Source organism: Triticum dicoccoides, chromosome 5B (assembly GCF_002162155.2).
Source record: "Triticum dicoccoides isolate Atlit2015 ecotype Zavitan chromosome 5B, WEW_v2.0, whole genome shotgun sequence".
NCBI classification, from domain to species: Eukaryota; Viridiplantae; Streptophyta; class Magnoliopsida; order Poales; family Poaceae; genus Triticum; species Triticum dicoccoides.
In genome coordinates, this window is record NC_041389.1 from 246,363,680 (window position 1) to 246,367,422 (window position 3,743).

A 3,743-nucleotide genomic window follows, 5' to 3' on the forward strand; every position below is an offset into this window, starting at 1 on the left:
GCTCGAAGATGAATCTTTAGTCACATAGGTGATGCCTCTTCTCCTACCAAGAGTGCCTTGATAATTTTATCGGTCCATCCGTCCACCAGCATGAACATATGTCCACCTTCTTGGACTTCATGATACTGGATCCATGGAAGCTTCTTTGAAAGGTACCGCTGCAGCTCAACCAGCACCAACCTATCTTCATATCCTTGCCAGATGTGTACAGAACCCTCATTTGTAGGAAATGGATTTGTAATATTCATTGGATCGAACTCCCAATTCCCAAAAGCAACAAGTAAATCTCGATGGATTGATTCATAAATTCCTTGCTGCCTTGATTTATTCTAGAAAAGGAAGGCCAAATTAGCATTATCAACAAATCTGAACAAGGGGTAGTTAGTGTATATTTCCTGAATTACATTTATATTATATACTATTATTGTTCTCTACGGTGGGCATAGCAAGGAAACAGCAACTCCTAGGATTTTAGTGTTCGTCGCAGAAAGGAGTCTAGTGTTGCACTTGTATATCTGTATTTCAAGTGTTCCATAAGCAGAATTTCACGTGGTTGAAGTATTTGTGACATTTATAACCAAGGCATAATTGTGATTTGATTTACCTCAATGGTTCTCGACATTGCCATCATTTTCTGAATCACCTCCATATCATGGTCGCTAAATATTTCAGGATGATGCATGGCTGTCGCAGAAGAAGGGAGCCATTTCTGGGTCATCCACAAGTATAAAAAGTAAGGCGCATTGTGTGCGATCCAGAGGGTCCTCTGCTCTGGTACAATGAGCTTCTTGAAAGCCTGCCTGGACACCTCTGGCGGGAACGAAGGCCACCAGTAATTGATAACTGGTACTACTAGCGCGGCTCCTGCGAGCCTGCATCGATAGCATATTGTAGCTTTTACAACTCTGAAGAGTTTCATATTTCATGAAGATACATATGGCTGGAGTTTTTTCCTTTGCCTGTGAGGTATATACTGGAGGCAACCCCAAACTGTGTATCCTCCCATGGAGACACCCAAGACATGGAACTTCTGTCCAAGCTCCAGCTGGTCGGCGAGCTCCTCTATATCCAAGGCTTCACTTTTGACACTCCGACCGGGGTTTGGGTCACTTTCCCCGTACCCTGCTCTATCAAATGCAAGTAGGTAAATTTCCAGTTCTTCCACGAGCTCCTGATAATGGCGAAAACAGAAATCAATCTTTAGGGAAAATATCGAGAGATAAACCAATGTCTCACTTGTATAAATTTCAATCTGATTATAATTGTGCTCTGTGCTTGTACCTTGGAAACAGGTGAGGGGAAGTCCTTGGTGCTATCAAATGCATGCACTGTGATGATCTTGTACTTGGCCTTGTCCCTCTGCACACCGTCTTCCCGGTATGCGAGGTACCTCCCATCCCTGAGCTTGATCCTGGGAGATGTCACAGGAGGTCCACCCGCCGAGCCTTTGTATGTGGTGGCCGGAGAATGGCCTGGAAGGCCAAACCAAGTAGCACCACTGGAAGAACGACGAGCAATCTTGGAGCCATTCTTCCCAGATCCAGTGCTTTCGGTGTCAGCTGTGGAGGTTTATGCGTGGCGGGGGCAAAGCTGCAATGTGGGCTGCTCTTTTACTCCACTCCACCGGTAGTGTGTGCGCATCATTGCACGGACGGGACCCCCTGGCCCTGGCCGCTTTCTTTGTTTGCCTCCACTACTCTGGCTCGTTGCTGACTGTGTAAACAAATACTCCCTCCATTCCTAAATATTTGTCTTTCTAGAATTTCAACAAGGGACTAAATACGGAGCAAAGTGAATGAATTTACACTCTAAAATATGTCTATATACATCTATATGTGGTAGTCCATTTGAAATCTCTAAAAAGACAAATATTTAGGAAAGGAGGGAGTAATCATCATCATCATCACACCCACATGGTCCTTGAAATATCTATTTCCCCACATCACCATCCATCTGGTAAAACTAGATCACCTTCGCCTAAAATTGATTAGCTTTCTTAGGGTAAGGTTTCTTTACACGAGTACGACGTTTTGGGTCACGAGCGACGCGCTCGGTATCCCACTCGTTCGGTGGAGCATGGGGATCTGGGCCAAATTTAATTAGCAAACAATACGGAGTTGAATACATCGAGTTTCAACAGTGTCGTTGTATGCGGCTGGCCTAGGCTCATCACGTTCTTACACGAGTACGGCGTTTTGGGTCACGAGCGACGCGCTTGGTATCCCAATCGTTCGGTGGAGCATGGGGATCTGGGCCAAATTTAATTAGCAAACAATACGGAGTTGAATACATCGAGTTTCAACAGTGTCGTTGTATGCGGCTGGCCCAGGCTCATCGCGTGAACAGATTGTGCGAATATTGCTTTAGTTTTGAAGTGGCCTAGGTGGATGGTTGGCAGTCAACTGTTGCCCACCTATTTCTTGGTATGGGCCCATGTAATATATGTACCATACCGTGCACAACAAGTAACAACGGCTTTATATTCTCAAGAAAAGAAAACTACGGCTCCAAAAAGAGATAATTAAGTATGTTCCCGAAATTGACTAAGAAAGATACAGCCCCATAAAGGAAAAAAATGCTACACCAACGGGCAAAATGTTTATGGATGATGGTTTACGGGGCGCTCTCTCTGGTAATCCTAACTCCTCCCTGATTTTTCTTGATGTGTCCTTCGTGATATTACTGGCCAACCCCATCATTTCACATCAGCCCATAATTCCTGTCTAACTATTCGTGTATAACTGTAGCATTATTATTGCCTAAAAGAAGGATGATTAAGTATGATGGTGGAAACACTGAACTTTTTTCCGGTGGCTCAAAACACTAGGAAGGCTTCTTTCTCTTTGTTTATTTTTCTCAATTTTTTTTTCATCATTTCTAGTTTTTCATTTTCTTTAATATATGTTTTCCTTTGAAATTCATTTTCTTTTCTTTTTTTGTGCAGTGATTGAACATTGTTTTTTATTCTAACTTTTCCTGTGTATACGGACCTTTGGTTGTCCTTCATTTCATGAATGGCCAGATAATTTGTTTGGGGCAATGTGTGATGATGCGGTGCTTAATCGTGTAAAGAAGTTTCATATTAATTTTGAAATTTTATTATGTGCCCATTTTGATGTATTGGGGTCAATTTGTGGTGTTATCATTTGAATCATGGAGGACTCTGAAATGAAGTGCACTTTTTGATTGCCAAACCGACAAATAAGAATGTCTTCATGTGGAGAATATATAACAGGCCTAGTTGCTTTAGTAAAAAAAATCCTATCAATTACTCAAAATCATGGGCAGAACACTAGAAAATTGTGCCCATAAGATCTATTCCGTTGATTACATTAATATTCATAAGATTGAAGGTTTATGCAGTTGACATCATGTTAAGTACGCACTAACAAATTAGATAGACATAGATTAGTCAAGAATGAACAAACCCCTGTCCAGCATCTTTCTTGCCCATGAACACCTCAACCCGTGCCATTTATGTCTCTTACCGACTTGCTATGGTGGGCTGGGCGATGGGGACAGCTCGTATTTATAAAACGAAAAAAGCTGACTATACATAGAATACAACCCATATACTTCGATGAGATGCGCACAGCACAGAATCATGAGCCAATGTGGCGGCCGTGATTCCGAGCTACATGGTGCTCGGGCACCAAAGAGGATTTCCCTTCTTACACGAGTACGGCATTTTGGGTCACAAGCGACATGGCGCTCGGTATCCCATCGTTCGGTGGAGCATGGGG

General features: G+C 42.9%; 1 pseudogene; it reads right to left on the reverse strand.

Moving 5' to 3' along the window:
* Nucleotides 1-6: 6 nt before the first annotated feature.
* On the reverse strand, nucleotides 7-2,081 carry LOC119308238 (annotated as a pseudogene).
* Nucleotides 2,082-3,743: the final 1,662 nt, after the last annotated feature.